Source organism: Pogoniulus pusillus, chromosome 1 (assembly GCF_015220805.1).
Source record: "Pogoniulus pusillus isolate bPogPus1 chromosome 1, bPogPus1.pri, whole genome shotgun sequence".
Classification (NCBI taxonomy): domain Eukaryota; kingdom Metazoa; phylum Chordata; class Aves; order Piciformes; family Lybiidae; genus Pogoniulus; species Pogoniulus pusillus.
In genome coordinates, this window is record NC_087264.1 from 30399696 (window position 1) to 30422959 (window position 23264).

The 23264-nt window shown below is 40.9% G+C and overlaps 1 protein-coding gene across 10 annotated transcripts in view; it reads right to left on the reverse strand.

Moving 5' to 3' along the window:
- The window catches only part of RGS6 (regulator of G protein signaling 6), a 298915-nt gene that overhangs the window by 260551 nt on the left and 15100 nt on the right, over nucleotides 1-23264 (reverse strand). The gene's annotated exons all lie outside the window — the stretch shown is intronic.

Sequence of the window (23264 nt, forward strand, 5' to 3'; positions counted from 1 at the left end):
TCCCATCTTGCAACCTGACATTTCCTTCTCTCTAAAGTGCACTTTTACAGGAGGACTCAATAAATGCTTTCCCTTGCACTATTGTACAAGAAACAACACACTGACATTTTCAACTATACAGGAGTCCAAAGAGCTGACAAAATCTGTCTCTCACTTGCACTGTAGCTATTAGATAGATCTGTTTGCTACACTGCCAAATACATTTTACGTGATATGCCAACTGGATGGTTACAAGTAGTGGTTTGATTTGAATTTGACAAATTTAAAGCATTCATTTAGACACAGAGGAAATCTTAAATATATTTAGGACTTTATGATTTTCATATTTAGGATCTTATGATTTTCACAAGTCTTTCTAAAGTCACTGCAGGCTTCAAAGCATCACATCTTTACAGTACTTGGATATCCAAGTGAAAACTCAGAAGGTCAGTTTTTCAGAATGAGGTTTCAAAATTCTAGCTACCATATAAACCTTAATTTCTTCTGCTGGCTTTAGTTGTCACCTGAAGTGTTTAGAGGGTCCAGATGATTTAACCAAGATAGAAGAAAAACTGTTTCTTGGAAGGTAATCTGCCTGTACTAATTCTCCTCAGGTAAACTCAGACTAATCAGGTATTATTTTTTTTCTTCTGTCTGAAGTTCATCAATTTTAAGGTATCGTTAATAAATGTCCTCTATATATACATCAACCCTACAGTAAGATTTCAGATACATAAAGGGCAAAGACATTTCTTTAAAAAAAAAGCCTATGTCACGGGCACTGTTAAGCAGGAGTGTTTAGCAAACATTGTGTTAAGGTTTGAAAAGAGATCTGTCAACAACTTTTAAAAGTCCTTCCATTTTCTGTTCTCCAACAACTTCCTGATGCATTTCTCTAAACACTGAAATGGAACACTGATCTCCTTGATAATGGAAACATTTTCTTTTAAGATTAATGACCAGAACACAGGAAAGTGCTTGAGTTAAATGATTTGCGAGTCCCTACCAAAGTAAGGCTACTCTAGTTTTATTAACTAGCTAAAACATGATGAGAGGTTGAGTTTTAGCTACTTAAATACATATCAACTCAGTATTCCAGGAAAACAACAGCACTTATATTTTCTAAATTTTTCAAATTGAAGGTCTTATCTTTCAAATGGCTCCAGCTCCCACAAAAATCACAAAAACCACACTGGAAGCCTGGAAATAGCACTTTATCAGGGTGTGGTGGAGGGTTTTTTCCTTCTTTGATTTAGTTATTTCACACTGCTGCTTTCTCTTCATATGGAGCAGAAAAGAAGACAGCTAATCTGGACAAAAAGCATTCAACACACTGGTAAAAATAAACAGCTCAACACATTTAAATATACAGCCATCAGCCTCCATGTAACTGGTTTAAATCTGGCACTCAGAAACATTTAGCTTTCATTAAGCAAGAGCTAATCTGACTGGCCTCAATTGGTGTCTAATTGAAAGACATTCATAAAATTAGCACCGTAACACCTTACCATCAGAACTGCTATCTCAAACAGCCTCAGGGAAGAGTGATGAACTGAGAAGAAACTGAGATTTTAACCATCTTTTGTAAGACTGAATGCAAGCATGGAGGTCAGCCTCAACAGAGAAACTCGCAGAAGTCTGACCAGAGGACTGAACTCAAACACTGTCACAGTAAGAATTTCTAACATTGCTCTGAGGGGGAAAGATTTTTTTTTTTTTAAATGGAACTCAACATCATCATCTTCTCTGTTTACACATCTCAAGATGGTTTAGGTTGGGCCTGAACTGTAGGAGAAATTTATTACTTCCTTCTAGAGAACAATTTGTCATTTAGAAATACAGCATGTCGATCATTTTGTACTCAACAGTTAAGAACATTTTAGACTTGGTGGAATACTGATAAGCGCTAGGGAGATGATGGAGAGGAGATAGCTGATAGAGGTCAGCTCTACAAGTGTGCTAGTTTGAGCCTAGCTAGAATGTTTTGGTGAGAACTAGATTGTAGGCTGTGGAAGGAAAACAAGGCTGATGCATAGCTCGCTCATAGGCTTGCTGAGATGTATAAAAACAAAAATCAAAACATAGATAAGGGCACTTCTGCTGCTGGTGAGCTCCAGGCTGCATATCGATCTCTATCTCTAACTGCACCCTCCATTTTCTTTAATTCATCCACTTTGCTTCCTAATCCCCTGGCCAAACCTCCATTCTTCCTTGGGACTGGAGTAAGGTTGAGAGGGGTAGAGGCAGGTGAAGGGGCAGTTGGGAACCCCTCCTGGGGACTCAGATTTCTGGGAGCAGTGTTGTATACCTTGTATATTTCTGTATATAATTGTATATACTGTAAATACCTGCTTGTATATTGTGCTAAGCTGTAAATAATAAGCTTCATGCAATTTCCAGATCCAGCTGAGTCTAGTCTGGGTGATTTCCAAAGTGGGGGGGGCGGGGGAGAGAGCAGGTAACACCCAAACCATCACAACAAGCCACAACGCTAGTTCAGAAACAGTCAACTAATTCCAGTAAGATGCAACTACTTGCTGCACAGCCTTTAAACTGCAGTTCCACAAATCTTTGTTATTCAAATCACACAGTGACTTAAACATCCACATTTCTGTCACTACTAGACAGAAGACAAACAGATAAACTAGCTATGGTTTAAATGTGGAGCAGAAAGAATATGAGGTTTTTTGTTAATCAGGATTTTAGTTACTCCTTCATTTGATTCCAGCTCTAAAGGAATGCAAGAACACTCTGTTTAGCTTCAAATATTATATTGACATGATAAACCACACATTCATCTCGAGAAATCAAAACCATTACAACCCATCAGGAGGTGAACGTTACTCTGATTTTACAGCAGAGCTTCAATTAAAGACCAGAAGCATCTCCCCATGGGATGGGGCTCCTTCTCTGCCCAGCTTGGAACCAAACTGAGCTCAAGTCATTGGCCATCAAGCTGAATGCGACACAGGCACAGGGAAGAAAGACGTTTCTCTTCTGAATCAGTAGAAAACATACAAGAGGGATGCTAGAGGGGATGTATTAATGCTAACTTCTGCTTTAGAAGTTAAGGCTTTTAACTGAAGTAACATAGGGTAAAAAAACAAAACATCAAATGAAGGGGAACAAAAGGACAAGAAGCTATGGCAGGAGAAAAACACTCACAGGCACAGCAAGAACTGACCAGTTTAGCTAATGATAAAGGAAAACAATAGGCTAAGGGCTAGATGTAGTCTGCCTAGATGCAGAAAGATACATATATATTGAGCCATGTCTTCAATTTATTAATGCAAATTTATACTGGTGATTAAAGACTAAAGAGGGGCTTGTGTTGAGTTGTAGAGCTCCTCCAGCAATGCTGATCCTGGACATCTCCCTAGGTGCCTGCCTGCAGGGCCAGTAGAAACCACACCTAGGACTTGGGGCAAGCTTTAGCCAAGACAGGTTGCTCACCTAGTATAATATCTGATGCTTCAAAATTTGCAAGAATTTAATTATTATCCTAATTTCATAATATTACACTACTTAAGTGCAAAAATGCTTCCATGCAATATGATTATGATTTGAACTTCAGGATAGCAACTCTAAAGGAATATCTTAATTTAATTTTTGATATTTTTACAGCGCCTTAGTTTTCCTTGGCATCAGAACAGAAAGAAATGCCAAAGCCTTCTCAAAAACAAAACATGAGCTGTCTTCTGGCAAAGCATGCTAGCAAGAAGTCACTGACAGAGGAAGGGAGTGATACAGGAAAAGCCGTGCTTTCACTATCTTTCACTGAACACACCAAGGCAGAGTGAAGTCAACTGGGTTGAAGAAAGAAAATCACAATCCCAGATCTGTGTGAAATTTCTCTCCACAGCCTACATCAAAGGATGCTTCTCTGTATCTTTTAAAATATGATAAACTCTATACATATGCACACATATTCATATACCATATGTATGCAAAAGCTCATGCCTATGTTATACATATGGTAACATGAATATTGTACAATTCTATGTGTCCTTTACTAATAGAGGAGATTTTCTGCACTGCTTATATCTAAGAGTCTAGCTCAAGGATTCACTCCCTAAAGGACAAATATAGCTCAGCAAACATTGAAATATGCATATATACACTTCTCTTGATTTACAAGAAAATTATACAGGGCAAAAATCCAGAAAGCCTTTTAACTTACACTAGTGCAAGTCTTGAATCAAAAGCCTGTAGAAGGCAAGGGGGGGCACATCCACTGAGTTAATTGGTTTTGGTTAAGCCATTAACAATCCTAAAGCCAAATCCAAATTAGCATTTTTGCAAGGAAGAGTCCATTTAGTAGGTGGAGGAGCTCCAAATTAGATGCGGTGTGCTTCTTAAACTGTGTTTGTAATATACTGGGTAAGATCAAATCCCCTGCTCAGTGGGGTGTTGAGGCAGCTCTCAGTTTGTAACATCAGCTACTGACTGAATACTTACTTCTATTAATGATAGTAAAGCTATCAGCCCCACTATCAAGGGCAAATTCAAATTTAAGTCATTACATTTTGATACAGTTGAATCTTTCTACAGCATCTCTGCATACAGAACACTTCTTCAGCTCTACATATCATGCAGCTTTCAGCTTTGAAGTCCATACCTAATCCAGAGTGGCTGCGTTTCAACAGTCTATGAAACTATTATATACAGTAAAATCTCATGAAATGTTCTGGGTATTTATTTCATTTTAATTTGAACCCATTAGTCAGAAAAAAGATCCATTCTACACAGGCATATCCACTTCAGCAAATTTAGCTTTGATTTTTTAACATTATTATCACTAAATTACATTCCCCTGGAAGTACAGCAAGCTTAAGCAGGAAATTAATTTAATTTGAGACCAAACTACATACTGAAAGCTACTGACCACTTTAATTAGTTCATTGATCCCAAAAATCATTAAAATGGTGGGAAGGGGGGAAAGTAGAGGAAACTAAGAATAAAGGTGCATGTCACACACTCAACTTGCTAAGTGGATGTCAAATATATTGGTCTAATCAGCAATAACAACATATCCAAAAATGGCTTTTGCACAGACAACTCAAAAACAAAAATAAGGACACTCTAACTTAAATGGTAGGGGACAAAAGAGAGAGAAAAGGCACAGCTGATAGGGAAGGCAGCAGGACAATTTATTTACCCTGCTCAAAATTTCAACTCTCCCCATTCCCAAAGCCACCTTTTGTCCTCAGGATTACCATGATGTCAAACCTCAACTGACCTTCAATGCCTTCACTACCCTGAGACTGTAGCATGAGCCTTTTGCATTTATTTCTTTGATGCTTTGCTCTCAAAGGCTCTGCTGCTAGAATCAGACATTACCAGAACCACTGACCTTGTTAGTATTACCAATGCTTCATCTGCCTTGCATACAAATCATCAACAGCATCTTCCTCCAGAGTACTTCAAACATTTTCACTAAGAAACAGACAGAGGGCAAAGTTCTGTGTAAGCTAAAAGATCTTTTAGCTTTAAAATGGGTCCCCAGTCCCACATACCATGCAGAAACCAAGGCAGGCACAAATGGACACCAAGGTCAGCAAAAAATCTGTAGACTATGCAGCCTTCTGGATCCTCCTATAGCTATTCCTATGCCACATTGCTAATATTCTTTTGCACAGACAAGTTGGAGGAGGCAAAGGTAAAATGTGCCATGTTCTAAGGTGATATTCCCTGTGCCATCTCAGAGCAGAGAAGGCTACCAACCTCAGTTTCTCTGCACTCTTACTGTCTTGACCCTTCATGTAACTTTGAACGTGCAACTGGGAACACCAGCAGAATCTGGCTGTACTTTCACATGTGCTTCCTTCAGCTGCCCACTCTGAGAAAGCACTTTCTGAAGCAGTGGTTTAACCTGAGCAGCAGAGCAAGCTGTCCCCCTGTATCCCTGCAGTGTCTCTGCATGCACTTCCTTTCTTTCAGCATGCTGTGCTCACTGGGCTCATTGACAGACTATCACTGCTTCATCCGACTTCAAAGCCTTAAGATCCAATAGAAGGGAGGTGGTTCCGTCCTCACATGCGTGAAAGCTACCACACAGCAGCTGTCTTACCTTACACCGCCTGCCTGACAATCATGATATATGAAAAAGGATAATCTATATAATTTCCCTCATAATTGAAATTGGCATTGAGGGACCTATTAGCCTGTGCTATTATTCTGTCTCCTTGCTTCCCCACAGAACAAGATATAATCTTCATATTTCTACAAATTATCATGATGAGGTATTTCATGAGAGCTTTCATTTTAGCTCTGCATATACACTGCCTTCAAAAGACATATCTTCCCCATCATCACTTATCTACTAACACCACTGTTGGTAGATTTGTGGCCTTTAATGTGCCCATCCTGCTCAGCATATGAAAACTGAACATATTCATCAAAAGGAGGGAAAAAAGTGTCCATGTGATGTCACTAGCCTCTCAAAGAAAACAACTAACTAGAATACACAACATTTGGTTGCTGGAAACTCAAGACAGCTTCTCGGTCATTCGGAGTAGCTGACTTGTAGGGAACTGATAAACCTGTTAAGAGTAACATATGCAAGGTAAGTTAGCAATAATGTTTGGATTACAACACTGAAAAACAACCGTAGGAACTTAGTTGAACCAAGTAGCTCTACAGCTGCACCAATGAAGTACATCTACCACTCCAGACAGAACAAATATTCTGACCCACTCAACTGGAGAACCAACTCTTTACATAACAGGTTTGATGCTAAAAACATTTATCCTTTAAGAATGAGAAACACTAGGATGCTATTCATCAGGCCACCATCTATCTTCTTGCATTCCCAAATGAAGCAAAACCCAGCAAATTATTATTTTATACCTAAGACAAGGCGAGAGGGAAGGGGGAGGGGAAAGGAAACCAAAATGAAAACACTACCAAAAAAAAAACAACAAAGAGACAATTCATTTTGTCATCAAGTTCTTTATACACTGGACACAGATGTTGCACAACAGTACCACAGCAGCACTACCCAACTAGGATTTATAATGCTCTTAAAAGCCCTAGATTTAACCATTTTGACACCCATTTTAGCGACCAAAGCAACAACACTCCCAAAATGTCAGACACATAAATTGAGGCCACTGTATCCCACAGGATTAAACCAGAGTGATCTAATATTCATACCTTCCCTAGAGTATGTCTCTTTGTTTTTGAGTGTCATCCTGAGACTCCTTGGCAGAGGAGAAGAATACTACAAAGTGCAGCTGAACAGTTCTCTCGCCTGAACTGCTCTCAAGACAGCACTTTGAAACAGGAAGAGACAGGACTCGGGAGAACATATAATAAATATCTTATAAGGTGCTGGAACACTCAGTAATTAATTTTTCAGCAAGGAGAAGCTTTTATTTCAGCAATGTGTAAAAAATAAATTTCAAATTCCATACTCACTGCCTGGCTATTCATGTTCTGGCCCAAAGTAATAGCAGAAATGGAAGAATCACAATTAAAGACCTGCATAAAAGAGGCCAAGAGTCCCTGCTTCTACTTAACCTGATTTCCACAGCAAGAGATGAGAGCTATATTTCCATTACAGAACTCTGGAAAATTTTGTTTTCTTTCTGAATGACCCTAAGAGAAAAAGAGCACTCTGGCATTAATTAGGACAAGAAGGGGGAGTGAAAGATCTTGAAAGCTTTACCTGCTACAGCTCAAAAATGCTTTTGTCATTCTGAAGAAGGTTAGACAAAGCACAAAAGCATTAGCCACACCAAACAGAAATATTCCATTTATATGGGAGCATTACATTATAACTTAAAAGTTTAGAGTCAGTTTTAAAATGTGATCTGATGGCAAAAATTATTCCTCCATCATTCCTCTCTCTCTGAGCACCCACTTTACCTGAGATTCTTTCTACACAATTTTAAGCCAACTCTTCTTGATTTATTACCCTTCCAACATGTGGGAACCGTTGCCCTGTTCCAAGCTCTTCTCTGTAGTCCAGAATCACAGAATTAAACAGGTTGGAAGAGACCTCTAGGATCATCAAGTCCAACCTATCACCTAAGCCTTCTAATTAACTAAACCATGGCACTAAGTGCCCCATCCAGCCTCCTCTTAAACACCTCCAGGGATGGTGACTCCACCACCTCCCCAGGCAGCCCATTCCAATGGGCAATCACTCTTTCTGTGAAGAACTTCTTCCTAACCTGCCCTGGTGCAGTTTGAGAGTCCGTCCTCTTGTTCTGTCACTGGGTGCCTGGGAAAAGAGACCAACCCTCACCTGACTACAACCTCAATAAGGAGCAATAAGGTCTCCCCTAAGCCTCCTCTTCTCCAGGCTGAACAAGCCCAGTTACCCCAGCCTCTCTTCATAAAGCTTGTGCTCCAGCTCACTCACCAGCCTTGGGGCTCTTCTCTGGACACATTCAAGCACCTCAATATCTCTCTTAAATTGAGGGGCCCAGAACTGGACACAGTACTCAAGGTGTGGCCCAACCAGTGCTGACTACAGAGGCAGAATGACTTGCCTGGTCCTGCTGACCACACTATTCCTGATACAGACCAGGATGCCACTGGCCTTCTTGGACACCTGGGCACACTGCTGGTTCATATTCAGTTGCCTATTGACCAGTACCATCAGGTCCCTCTCTGCCTGGTTGCTTTCCAGCCACTCTGTCCCCAGCCTGTAGTGCTGCATAGGGTTGTTGTGGCCAAAGTGCAGAACCTGAGACTTGGCCTTGTTATAACTCATGGCATTGGACTGCACCCATCTGTCCAGCCTGTCAAGGCCCCTCTGCAGAGTCCTCCTGTCCTCTAACAGATTGACACCTGCTCACAACTTGGTGTCGTCTGCAAACTTACTGATGCTGGACTCAATCCCCTGGTCCAGATCATCAATAAATATATTGAACAAGACTGGGCCCAGCACTGATCCTTGGGGCACACCACAAGTGACAGCTGCCAACTGGATGTGGCACCATTCACCACCACTCTCAGGGCTCGGCCATCCAGCCAGTTCTTAACCCAGCAGAGAGTGCCCCTGTCCAAGGCATGGGCTGCCAGCTTGGCCAGGAGTTTGCTGTGGCAGACAGTGTCAAAGGCCTTGCTGAAGTCCAGGTAGATTACATACACAGCCTTCCTCACATCCACCAGACAGGTCACCTGGCCATAAGAAGAGATCAAGTTGGTCAAGCAGGACCTGCCTCTCCTAAATCCATGCTGTCTGGGTCTGATCCCCCTGGCCATCCTGTAGGTGCCCTGTTATTGCACTCAGGATGATCTGCTCCATTATCTTGTGTGGCACTGAGGTCAGGCTGACAGGTCTGTAATTTCCTTGGTCCTCCTTCCAACCCTTCCTGTGGATAGGCACCACATTGACCAGCTTCCAGTCTTTAGGAACCTCTCCAGTGAGCAATGGCTGTTGATAAATGATGGAGAGCGGCTTGGCCAGCTCATCTGCCAGCTCTCTCATCAGCCTAGGATGGATCCCATCTGGGTCCCATAAACTTGTGAGGATCCAAGAGGCTCAACAAATCCCTAACTGCTTCCTCCTGGATTACAGGGAGGCCATTCTGCTCCCTGCCCCCGCTACCAGCTCAGGTGGCCAGCTGTCCTGAGGACAACCTGACTTGCTATTGAAAACTGAGGCAAAGGAGGTGTTACGCACTTCTGCCTTTTCCTCATCTCTAGTCACAACATTCCCCTCCTTGTCCAATAAGGATAACCTCTGCTCTTTATATGTCATTAATATATTTATAGAAACACTTCTTGTTATCATTCACAGCAGTGGCCAATCTAAGTTCTAACTGGGCTTTCACCTCTTAAATTTTCTTCCTACATGACCTAGCAACACCCTCACGTTTTTCCTGAGTTACCTCCCTCTCTTTCCCAAGGTGATATGCCCTCTGTTTTTTCCCTAATTCCTTCACAAGTCCCTCACCTTGGATCCAGGCTGGTTGCCTTCCCTGGCATCTCTGCTTTCGGCACAGCCTGTTCCCATGCCTTCAAGATTCCTTTCTTGAAGCAGGTCCAACTGTCCTGGACCCTTTTGTTTTTAAGGGCTTTTTCCCAAGTTAGTTTTCCTTCAAGTTAGTTCTTTGAATAAGCCAAAGTCTGCCCTCTGGAAATCCAGTGTGGATGTTTTGTTGATGCCCCTCCTGGCTTCACTGCATATTGAAAACTTTATTATTTCGTGGTCACTGCACCCCAGACAGCCTCTGACCACCACATCTCCCACCTGCCCTTCTCTATTGGTAAACAGCAGGCCAAGCAGGCTCCGGTAGGCTGGCACACCAGCTGTGTCAAGAAGCCATACTCTATGCTCTCTAAAAGCCTTCTAGACTGCCACCCCCCTGCTGCATTGAGTTCTCAGCAGATATCTGGCAGGTTAAAGTCACCTACAAGAACAAGGGCTGAGAGTCTTGAAGCATCTTGCAGTTGTTTATAGAATAACACATCCACCTCCTCCTCCGGGTTGTGTGGCCTGTAACAGACTCCAACCAGTGTATCAGTCTTACTGGTCTGCCTCCTGATTTTCACCCACAGGCACTCAACCCACTCATCATTAGTTACAATCTCCATGGTGCCATGGGCTTCCCTAACATACATGGCCACCCCTCCACCCCTTCTCCCTCTGCCTTTCTTCAAAGGCCTGTATCTGTTCATTGCAGCATTCCAGCTGTGTGATGCATCCCACCACATTTCTGTGACAGCAACCACATTGTAGCCTTCCTGTAGCACCAAGGCTTCCAGCACATCCTGCTTGATGCCCACACTGCATGCATTAGTGTACATACACTTCAGCTGGGCTGTTGATTTTACCCCTAGCACTGACTTACCACTTACTGAGTGCCAGTACCAGAGGACACAGTCTCAAACTGCACCAGGGCAGGTTAGGAAGAAGTTCTTCACAGAGCAATTGCCTATTGGAATGTGCTGCCTGGGGAGGTGGTGGAGTCACCATCCCTGGAGGTGTTTATGAGGAGGCTCGATGAGGCACTTAGTGCCATGGTTTAGGTAATTAGAAGGCTTAGGTGATAGGTTGGACTCGATGACCTTGAAGGTCTTTTCCAACCTGGTTAATTCTGTGATTCTGAGTAAGCAATTAGTAATAGCCTCAATTAGCTCCCTGATTAGTTGACCTATTATGTCTGCCAAGAGCTGCAGTACAGTTTTGGACAGGCACCTAAATGGTTTGGTATACATTTCACAGTATCACAGTATCACAGTATCACCAAGGTTGGAAGAGACCTCACAGATCATCAAGTCCAACCCTTTACCACAGTGCCCAAGGCTAGACCATGGCACCAAGTGCCACATCCAACCTTGCCTTGAACTGCCCCAGGGACGACGACTCCACCACCTCCCCAGGCAGCCCATTCCAGTGCCCAATGACTCTCTCAGTGAAGAACTTTCTCCTCACCTCGAGCCGAAATTTCCCCTGGCGCAGCCTGAGGCTGTGTCCCCTTGTTCTGGAGCTGGCCACCTGAGAGAAGAGAGCAACCTCCTCCTGGCCACAACCACCCTTCAGGTAGTTGTAGACAGCAATAAGGTCACCCCTGAGCCTCCTCTTCTCCAGGCTAAACAACCCCAGCTCCCTCAGCCTCTCCTCGTAGGGCTTGTGCTCGAGGTCTCTCACCAGCCTCGTCGCCCTTCTCTGGACACGCTCAAGCATTTCGATGTCCCTCCTAAACTGGGGGGCCCAGAACTGAACACAGTACTCAAGGTGTGGTCTGACCAGTGCAGAGTACAGGGGCAGAATGACCTCCCTGCTCCTGCTGACCACACCATTCCTGATGCAGGCCAGGATGCCACTGGCCCTCTTGGCCACCTGGGCACACTGCTGGCTCATGTTCAGGCGGGTATCAATCAGTACCCCCAGATCCCTCTCTGTCTGGCTGCTCTCCAGCGACTCCGACCCCAGCCTGTATCTCTGCATGGGGTTGTTGTGGCCAAAGTGCAGCACCCTGCACTTGGAGCTATTGAACCCCATCCCATTGGCCTCTGCCCATCTGTCCAGGCGGTCAAGGTCCCGCTGCAGAGCCCTTCTGCCCTCCAGCTCAGTCACTTCTGCCCCCAGCTTAGTGTCATCTGCAAACTTGCTGATGACTGACTCGATGCCCTGACTCCACTTTTAGCCAGGAAGTCACAGAGAAAAAGATCTGTTTCTTGCAATACTTCTGGAAAAAAATCAAGATCAAAAAGTCATAAGACCAGAATACAAGTTCAAAAGATGCTGAAGTTCCCTAGTCCCTTGATGTCAGAGTAGGTGAGGAAAAAAAAAGGAAATTCAAGTTCTTATACTGCAATGGTCTCATAATAACAATTATAAACAAGACAGCTTTTCTAAAAAAGCGTAATTATGACATATTGTTTCATTCCACAGAACAGAAGTATTTGTAAAGAAAAAAAAAGTCTTAGGAAGGAAGAAAAAAGCCAAGAGAAGTCAGAAGACCAGGTGTGACAACACACACCTGATGCCATAGGACTGGGTTCAAATACTTGCAGTCAATAAAGCAGTAAAAGAATTTACATCAAGGTCATATGTTAGGTGGGTACATTCACATTATTTGAGCTAGTCAGTGTTCATCTCTGGATTTGATAAATACCCTATTGGGAATCCAATAAAAATCCTTGCTGATGCCTTGAACACAAGTTTTTCATAAACAGCTTCTCTGCATTATAGAAAATTATCATCCTGATCTCCTCAAACAAATGTACCTCACAGCATTTGGTTCCTCTGTGAATTGTAAAGCCATTTCATAATCATGCAACTATTTGCTCAGCTGCTTGTAAACTTACTGAACTAACAATGAACAACAATTCTTGTTAAATATTTTAGGGGTTTCTTTCAAAGGTCTCATCCTCAGGAATCCAGGAAGATAATACTGATTTCCATTGGATAAACATTTTGTCATCAGTAATTCAAGTTTCGTACACTATGCATTCCACAGAGGTAAAATGACATTTCTTAGTTCAGATTTCAGCACTAACAATGAATGCTTATGATCTAATATAGCAGTGTTTGAAAGAGAAAAAACCCACACAACCCCCAAACTTAGTAAATATACAAAGACACAGTGAGGTCACTGAGTTACTGAACACAGAATATCATCAAACATGAAACATTCAGTGCCCCAGCTGAAAGCACATTGACTGTCACCTTGCTGCTCTTAGAGCTTACGAACTGCTCACTACAGGCAGTGGGGAAAGTCCATTTTCATTAACCTTCAACCACTTGATTAGGCATTTGTCACCATACTCACTAGCAGATTCATTCTCTTCAATTGTCAGTGACATTTTACTCTGGATTTTGTTGAGTTAGGGCACAGGCAAAGAGGGAATACTGTTCACCTCACAGGCATCTCCAGTTTCCTTGTAGGGCCAGACTTTAAACTTTCCAGGAGTTTCTCTCAAATTTTGCTGATATGCAACTGAAAGATAGCCGAAGACCTGAGTGAGATTTTTATCTGAAGTGCTGAGCATTAGGAGGACAAACAGAAGAACATCCCTTTAGAAATTAACCCTGGCAAGGCAAGAGAGTTCCAAGGGAGCTGGAGGTGTACCTTTTTGCTGCAGCTTCTGCCTTCTCTTCTAAGCTGCTATTTTCTTATGTATCCTGTGGATACAGTACTCAAAGCCATCAGAGCCAAGAGACAATGGTATTTTCTGGATACCTCAATTGATACTACTTCAGTGTTTTCAGAGTAATTCATTTTGCAAAGGGTGCCTTGCAACAAAGCCAACCTGAATGGAGTTATTTCAAACAGACCTAAAAAGAAGTGGCAAATTGTCACTGTTTTCTTACACTCTGGATTCAAGTTTGGCCCAGAAGATACAACAGCCACCTCCTCTCTCATTACAAATTCTCTCCATTAACCAGTTTCTCAGCCTATGAACTTTGCTTCCAGCTCAAAATACTCCGGAGTAGCACAACTGCCACAGAGAAGTCTGATAACTTCTGTAGTAAGTATGCAAAAAAAAAAAAAATTAAGACACGACCTGGGTTACCCATTCCTGCATATTTTTATAATGCATTTAGAAAGAAACATATCTGCTGCTTGTCCTTGAATGCCCTGGAGATGCTTGCTCCCTGCAACCAAACACGTTTAAATGTTTTTTCTGGTCACCAACTCTTTTTGCTCAGCACTTCAATTGAATACATCAAAACCAGGGTTGTAAAGCACAGGGTATATGCCCCAGCACATAACCACATCTCCCTTTCATTGCTCTACATTGCCTGGCAGGTTAACTCAGTGTTATTGGGACAACGGTGGCCTAAATGGCACCTAACCTTCATTTCCACTAACTTGAAACTACTACACCATATGAACAATAAGACTGTCAAATGAAACACTGGGGAGGGGAGATTCAATTGTTTTGTTTTTTTTAATTAGATCAGAAAACTACAAAATGGAATAGGAACACACAGCAGTAGTGTGCTTGCACTTCAGATGTGACTCATGCCCAACTGTTTCTCAAAAAAAAACAGTTTATGCAATTAAAGACAACAATGACAGCAACAGACTGAAATCAGAGCTTGCATGCAGCCCACAAGTGGAGCCCAGATACTTCTAAGACTGTGAAGAACTGCTGTAACTACTTCTAAATACCTCTTGCAATTTTAAGTCAGCAAACACTGGTTTTTTTTAAAGCCATCAATTCTTAACTCTCCAAAATGCATTACCTTTCCAGTTCACTTATCCTTTCTGCCTGCTTTTGGTGCATTCTCCTTCAATCCTCTGGTTTTCCTTCAAAGACTATTACCATGAATGTCAAACACGCATACACACACAAAGTGAACAGATTAGCAAGGACAGAACCAGAGCACAAGAGACTGTCACAAAACTTTTAGTCTGTCACAATTCCATGCAAGTTTGGGTCAAGGTCATACCTATGCCCCCAAACTCTCAAGAGTTCTCTTAAGTAGGAAGAAGAGAGTATTACTGATACTAATTACACTGCAAACAACTTAAATATAGGTTTTTTATCGTTGAAAAAGAAAACAAAGGTTTCTTTCTTGCATGCAGAGAGGAAAATGTGTTGTAACTCAACACTCAACATGTTTTAAGTGCTTTCCAGTCAAAAAATACTTTACACAAACAAAAAAACACAAACCCGAACAAAACCAAACCAAACAAACAAACCAATCACCACTGCTAAAGTAGGTCACTTTTCCCAGTAAGGGGACCAAAAAGCAGATGCTCTCACGTTATTAAAAAAATGTGGCTTTAGTGACTGCTTTTTTCATACACAACTTTCCAGATATAAGTCAACGGTTGGACTATCTTCAGCAGGCAAACAGACAACAGCAGTGCTATTATTGTAGCTGCTCTTTCCACAGAAAAAAAAACATAATTAACACAGCTCCAGCTAATTTTATTATTAAGAGTCCAGTGGGGAACAGCACAAATGACAAGAACTCAGTGCTGCCAAGGTTTATATGGCATTTTGTACAAGTTATTGAATGAGTTAATTTGCACGTAGCAACAAGCCCGTGTTTAACAAAATTGTGTGGATTTACTGATGGGTGAAGGCATCTAATTATAACACCAATGAATGAAATAGTCCCTTTTTCTGGAGAACCATCAAAACATCTCTGGCAGCCATGGTCTTGTAAAGAAGCAGAGCAGAATCGAGCTTGCAAAAATAGATTGTTCAATAACCTCCACACTCATCCATTTCCCAGTCTCCTTGCTAAAACTGCTAACTAATGCAAGATATAGGAAAAAAAAAACCCAAACATGTGAAATGGTAACAGAGATAGAAAGCAAAATTCTTCATATGCAATGGCCACCAAACCTATTCCCATCAAATAGGGAGGAAAAAATCAAAATAGCTGTTAGGGGGAAAGAACAGAAGTGACACCTGCAGCACTACACTCTGAGAAGACTCTGGTAGACAAAATCTCACGATAGAAATGGTGAAGTGCATACTCACAGAAGCATTTCCATTTGAGTTCAGTCTCAGCAAACACGATTTTTATTAAATATGAACAAATTCAATCTGACCTGCTTCCTCTCAACCAAGAAACGGATCTGAATAATCTGTTAACATGCTGCTTGTTCACATTTTCTTCCTACCTATGCCACTCATTCTACTCTCAAGTTAAAGCATTAGAAAAACACGTACAATATGCTGTCATTTCTTCTTGTTTATGCTACAGATATACACCACTTCACATTCACAGGCATTGAATTTGTGGTCCAAAGTATAACTTCCAAACACTTTAATGCAAGGTAATATTAATGAGCTCCATTAAAACTGAAGGAAAGCAACATAGGAAGACAACTTATTTAAATAAACACCTTTGTTCATTCTTTCCCTTCTCCAAGACATGTAGCCTTTGATCTAAAATATCAAATACACTCATGAAGGAGAATACAATTCTTTGTTAATCAGACCTGTGCACTTCAGTGCCTGGTTAACCAGTTACTTTTCATTTTCTTCAGTTCATTTAAATTTGAAATTTCAAGGCAAAATAAGACACAGGATACCAGCAACAGTGATGAAGAAAAGAGACTAAAATTAATTGCTTCCCCCTGAACATGGTATGACAGTTTCTGATGAAAAGCGTGCTTCAAAATGTTGTAGGAAGCAAAGCACAGGGTTTTTTAATGGAACTTCATTTGCATAATTTCATGGTCCCACACATGTAATTCTGTTTAGTGAAAGAAATCTTCCCGCTCAAACTTTATTGCAAAACCTTATGAACAAAGTTCATAATCCTCTCAGGTTTTATTTTATTAATCAGGATAGAATAACAACAACAAAAAAAATGTGGCTACCTGAAGGGGCATTGTAGCCAGGTGGGGGTTGGCCTCTTCTCCCAGGCAACCAGCAATAGAACAAGGGGACACAGTCTCAAGTTGTGCCAGGGTAGGTATAGGCTGGATGTTAGGAAGAAGTTCTTCACAGAGAGAGTGATTTCCCATTGGAATGGGCTGCCCAGGGAGGTGGTGGAGGCACCGTCCCTGGGGGTGTTCAAGAAAAGACTGGATGAGGCACTCAGTGCCATGGTCTAGTTGACTGGATAGGGCTGGGTGATAGGTTGGACTCGATCTTGGAGGTCTCTTCCAACCTGGTTGATTCTATGATTCTATGAACTGCACCCAAAGTTTCTCCTTCATTCCAGCATTAGGGTTCAAGACTGCATTTGAAATAGCCAGAGGCTGCACTTCTGTAGCAATTCGGACTGGCAGCTCTGCTCTCTGCTACTTCACCACTTCATTTTGGTTAGTTTTTTAATAAATGAAGCAATCCCATGGCTAAAATAATACTTTAGACAGAAAGAAAATGCTGATATTCAGCATCTTGCCCAAAACAACATGCAAAAGTAAATCAACAAACATAGTTAAAAATACTCCAAGACCATAAAATGCTGACAACAACAAATACACAACAAATGGCATAAGGCAGATTTGGGGGGGGGAGAGGGGGAGGGAGGGAAGGGAATAAAAGAGAACAGTTTCCAAAAATGCAAGGCATCAAGTGGTATAGCTAGAATAGCATAATCTTACCCTCTAGCTGAACCTTCTCTTTTTATCTATGTATTCTAAATTTGCACTGGTTGCTTTGCTAAAAATATACTTTGAAGTTGTCATAGCTATTGGTCCTGGCTCATTTTTTTTCTGCCTTTGAGAGCAGCTAAAGTAATAGATCACTGTAATTAGATTTCCATGGGTGCTAGAAACAGTTTGTTTCAGCTAGAAACAGAAAAGATGAGCCAGAGAAGGAAGAAAACTAAGCAAGTTTAAATAAGACAGCTGCTTCTTTATATGGAAAGAATTAAAAAACCACACACCACACCCAGGGATGATAGGCTTATTGCCAAAAATCTCTAAGCTAAGGCCACCTATCTGGTATTTATCCCCTACAGCATTCTTGCAGACCAACTACATCTCTCCTACGTCATTTAGTTTTGCTCAAATAAATAAGTCACTTGTTTCTAGTTTGTCCTGCGCAATCAGGTCATGTTTTCTGAAGGCAGGAGATGGCAACAAAGGAAGCTACACAATGACCTAGATGAGGCCACAGATCTAGCCCTCTGAATACTATCAACACCTACCACTCCCCTGGAAATCTCTCTCAAAGACACTCCGGGATTATATTTGTGTTTTTCATGTCACTGCACAATACTGGACCGTGACTGTCCTATGACTTGGAAATGTCAAGAGGAAACTTTCTAGATAAAACCTATCCGGCATCCAGCTCTGCCTTTACTGCAGCCACAATTTAAGAAGTAGCCCATCTTCTACACAGTGTTCCTTCCCTCTCTATGCAATATGCAGTCGAAGTTGCTGACATGGTAAAGCAGTGGTATGAAGAAATTAGAAAGGTTTCACAAAATGGGCAACTTTTGTTTAAGTCCATGGCACAGAAATACTTGCACTGATAAAAATCTCAATTAACTGAAACCTTTTCAGTGTGCAATACAGAAACGCAAAGTTGAAGCTGCCTTGCTGCCTAACCTGCATGTTAAGACATCCTGGTAACAAGATAAGGTTTAAATACATTTTTCAACATTAACACTGCTAAATTGGAGGGTTATTTATCAAAATATATGTCAAAAGTATTCAATGCTTTAAATGCATTTTAGGCGCTTCTGCTTCTCTCTGGAATATCATAAAATCTTCAAAGGGTTAGAAAACCCCCAAAACAGATGCAGACTGCTTTCTTTTATTAAAATATTAAACTTGTATGCATGAAATCTATCTCACTTTAACACACTGCAGCATTTTCTTTCTTTGCAACGAGCCCTCATTTGAGCTACACCTCTATGAACTTCATTTGCTTTGGTTGCTTAGACAATGTTCTACTGTGATAAGCTGTGAAAAACCAAGACCACTTTTCATTCACTCTTAGTCTTCTGACTAACTCCCAATACCAGCATTGTACTTTTTTTTTGCACCAGAACAGCTAATTTTAACAAATCTCTTCTTCCAACTTTCTGCTTTATGGTCCATGCATTTTTTGCAAGCTTATATGTGTCTTCACGACTGTTCTTCCATTTCCTGTCCTATCTTGACACTGGTACATGTCTAACAGCAACACAACTGGAACCCTGGAATCACTCTAGAGAAAAGCTGCTAATGTAAGGGTGGTTTGGGGAGTTGGGCTTAGGTTGAGACTGTTTTTTAATGATTATAGTTCAGATCTTAAACCAGCATTTTAAAAATAAGGCTTCTAAGTTATAAAGGTAACGAACAACTCAAGTTTTTCTGAAAGCATACTGCGGCACCTGCGAGCTTGCACTGTATTTACTTAGAACAGTAATTGCCTCTGTAAACTACGTTTTGATGCTTGTTCAAAAGGTTTATGATGAGTAACCATAAAACCCGCAAAATTTAACTAACGAAGTGCCCAGGTTAGCAAGCAGATATAAAAGATGCGACTGACAAAATTAAGCAAAGATAGAAACGTACCATCAGATAATTCAGGTAGTTTCTTTGATGACATCCTTTGATGTCCCTCAGAGCACGCATGTCTGCAGCAGTTACAGACACCTCTATCAGTACAGTTTGCAAACTCTTCCACATCCCAAGAGACCTCTCTCAGGAACAAGTACATCTTGATATCCAATCTAGATTTTCACTTCTGTGTTTTCATCCTTCTCGTTATATTCCCCAGGTACTCCTAAACAAATATGCCTCATTGGTACATTCAGTTCTTACATAGCCAAGCCCTAAACATTTTGATTTTTCTTTCAGTAGCATGACAATTTTCCACCATCCTTTATCTAAGAACACTTGATTTGTCAAATTATTTTGGTAATAGGTTGTCTAATAGGCCTTGTACCAGAAGGTGTCCATGAACCATTTATCGCTCAATATAGTCTGCAGAAGGTGAATTTTCAGAGCTGGATTACTGGAACAAAGCCAAAGAGCCACTGGGACACAGAAGTCAGCACTTAGAAGCCAAAAAGGCAATGGAAGACGGCTGGATTTCAAGGGAATGTGACAGGCATTTAAAAATCAATTGCTGTTTTCTATTGCGGTTTGCTTGGAGTGTTTTTCTCTCATATCACTGGCTTTTTATCACATTTTTTTCCCTTCCATGCTGCAGCACCCACACAATGCTCACAAACTGAAGTGAGGACTGGGATGTCACTCGCTTCCACAGAGGCCCTTATGTACTGACATTACCTGCTTCCACAAAAAGGAGAGCAGCACATTTCAAACTGTCTTTTTAAGCACTGTGTACTATTCTTCTAGTTGTAGTTTCAGTAGCACCAGTAGTACTGGTAATACTAGTAGTAATTTCAACAACAACAACAACAAAAAGAAATCAGCATCCCCCCTTCCAGATGTGGCCAGATGGATTTAAAGATAACCTAGTTCCCACATTTTACTCACAGAGCAGTACTTAAACAGCAACACAGTTTCTGCAGCACCCTTTAATTTTTCATTCGATGTCACTGTGCCACACGAGATAAATGACAGCACATCCTTACTGTGGCATTGCTCATAGCCTTATAACCAGCCTAGGGATAAGGACCATGACATGCAAAGAGGTGAGAGAAGCACAAATCCTAGCAGTAGGATGCAGCTTGCTTATCTATACATGTCTACCCTAAGACCTCAGTACCTAACAGTGGGGCATTGAGGCATCCCCGATAGACAATGGAGATCTAGTCAATACAGCTCATGTAGCTTAGCTTCCAACTCATTTTAACATGTGTACGGTGAGGAAAATCACATCCTAACCACTACTCACCCTAATGAGTGTGTCTGCATTACCCAATTCACACGCAGGTGTCTTCCAGACTACTAGGTCAATTGACCATTTTTTGAGTCAAAATTTGATAAATATCAGTCCCCAAAAGGTTAACCTTGAAGGCAGAAGAAAATAAGACTTATCTCACTGAGACCATCTGCTGTAGCAATCAAAGCAGATAGAATCCATTTGCTTGCAGGAGTCCGTAGAGAGTATCACAGACTAATTGGAGTCAAAATAAATTAGTTTATTTTGTTCTGCATGGCCAAAATCCATGCCACTTAGTTTTACCTACCTAAGTAAAGAGAACAGCCTGTTCTAGGCTTTTCTCCATGAACAAAACAGACGGAGGTTACTCCAAGGGCACACTCAGCATCACCCAAGATCTGATTTGTCATTTAGATGTGTGTATCTCTCACTAGTGACAATAAAGAAAATCAAGCTATTGCAACCACCTCCTTTGGCTTACGAGCTTCAAACAGATCTCACTGAGTCTCAGTAAAGAAAGCATGAACAATCTGGGGTTCTACTTGCAGGGCTTTCCTCCCTCAAAACCCACAAACCTCACAGTTATACAAAGTGACAAAACAGTTGACACAGAAGGGATTACTGTGCTTGCACTACTGAAGCCCACCCTTACTACTTCCTCCTCAGTGGGAAATCAGCAACCGCATCCCAGAGTCCCTGCTGTGAGATGCAAACCTTTTCTTTTACTGTGACGCACTAACCCTGAACAGTACAGTATGCTAGCAGACCATGTTCTGTATTTCAGGGAGTCCAGTGCTGTGTTTTTCTCATTCATTACTGGCAATCAAGCCATTTGAAAGGAAATGAGAGATGAAGAGCTAAACACTCATTTGGAGAGAGGACAGATAATCAAGAGAATAAAAGTCTTGTCTCAAGCACAGCATATGATTTCTCAACACTAAGGAATGTGAAATTGCTGCATAATACATAAAACTAATATCAAACAGTAAATTAAATTTACAAAGTCAATCACCAATGGAAATTAACTTTGAAGAATAGCCTTATTCTTAACAGCAACAAAGACTCTCAAAAAACCCACACCTGCCAGATATGCTAGCTTAAGATTGCCAATACAGAATTACTGAACAATGCATGGGGCATACCATTCTAAAAGATAACTGTATTTTGACAGATGACTGCATTACAAAGGGCTGATAATACTGACATCCAAGAAACACCAGTAAAGAGAGACGAATCAAACTGTATAAGTACCTTCCCCATCGATACTGCCAAACATGCAAGCCTTATTCTACAGCAACAATAACAAAATACTAGAATGTCAAGAAATAGATAAATCCTTAAGTATTCCCCATTAAATTAATAGAAAATGAGGCATATGAAACATGTTTTCAAGAATAGGCAATTTGATTTGCTGTAGAGTCAAAGATTTCAGTGTCCTAATTCCAGACCATGCAAGCAGAAGCTTCTTTCATATACCATATCTGCTTCAACCTGCTGGGGCATTGGACCTCTCAGCAAACATGTTCTAAAAAGATAATCTGACTAACCAACTACTGCTACTTCCAAATTAGCAGCAAAAGTGTGTTCATAACACATTCAAAACAAACAAGCCCACACATTACCCAGAAATTTTTCCCATGTTAACAATTCCAGATTCCAAACCAAATATGAAACAACTAAACCAAAATTATGGTTATCAAAAAGTAACACTTCAAAAGAACTTATGCTCTGTACAAAACTCAAAATATTTTCTCTGCATATGAAAGTCATCAAGATTTTAAGTCATGCAAGCAGAAAAAAGTACCATGTACACCAAACACATTTTATTTATTTACAGCTATTTTGTAAGGTGTAAAAATGAGCAAAAATACAAATTTTACCCAGGATCATAGTATGCAAGGAAACCCAATCTCAGCCAGCACTGCAGCTCTTGCATTAACAGAATGGCTCATTTGAGCCATGTAAGAAATATTATTTTCATCAGAACCATACAGAACTCTTGCCTACTGCATAAGAAATATTTTGCAAGCTAAATAAAACATATTTATATGGTTAAATTACAAGAATATTCAATTTCACAGATAACAGATACCTATCCTGGAGTAAAACAGTATCTTAACACATGAGTCAATAACTTGCTGTCCTTCATTTTCTATACTACTTCACAAGTACTCCAGAATAAGACATTTTATCCTGGTAAAAGAATGTTCTTTGACATCATGCAATGCTAGTTCTGGTGTACCTTTATCTAAATTATTTCTCACTAGCACAGGTGGGGTTAATTTACAAAATACAATGGGAAGTAATTACCTGCAAAGAATCAAACTGTAAACCATGTAAAATAATGTTTTTAAAGTACTAAAATGTTGTTCTATACCAGCTGTTTTATGCTTAGCATGATAAAACTTGGGTGTGTGTACAGTTTTTGCTAGCTAGACTTAGTGAACTTGAATGATTAATTTAAGTCACAACACAGGTATTCACAAGGAGTTACACATTTCAAGTTATTGGTTTGCCATCAAATGCTTTTTAACAATTAAGTGCCTCCACTGAGCAGATTAAAAACTCTGAAGCTCTCAAATGCTGTAGTGTTGAATGCCTGCTTTCCTGAA